Consider the following 486-nt stretch of genomic DNA (forward strand, 5'->3'; position numbering starts at 1 on the left):
GGGTAAAATCGCCAAAAATGATTCCCGGGCGCGGCCACCGCTGCTGCTCACTGCTCCCCTCACCTCCCAGGGGGTGATCAAGGGTGATGGGTCAAATGCAGAGAATAATTTCGCCACACCACCTATCATTGGTACTTTAACTAATAAACTATTTTAGTTGCATTTAAATCCATGATGCAGGTGAAAGCTGATCACTGGAAGTGAAGTGAAGTGAATTATATTTATATAGCGCTTTTCTCTAGTGACTCAAAGCGCTTTTACATAGTGAAACCCAATATCTAAGTTACATTTAAACCAGTGTGGGTGGCACTGGGAGCAGGTGGGTAAAGTGTCTTGCCCAAGGACACAACGGCAGTGACTTGGATGGCAGAAGCGGGAATCGAACCCGGAACCCTCAAGTTGCAGGCACGGCCGCTCTACCAACACACACAAAAATGGCTTCTTCATTAACAGTCTGGCACAACAGTCAAAAGTTTTCTTGTTTTT

This window comes from Nerophis lumbriciformis, linkage group LG18 (genome assembly GCF_033978685.3).
Source record: "Nerophis lumbriciformis linkage group LG18, RoL_Nlum_v2.1, whole genome shotgun sequence".
Classification (NCBI taxonomy): domain Eukaryota; kingdom Metazoa; phylum Chordata; class Actinopteri; order Syngnathiformes; family Syngnathidae; genus Nerophis; species Nerophis lumbriciformis.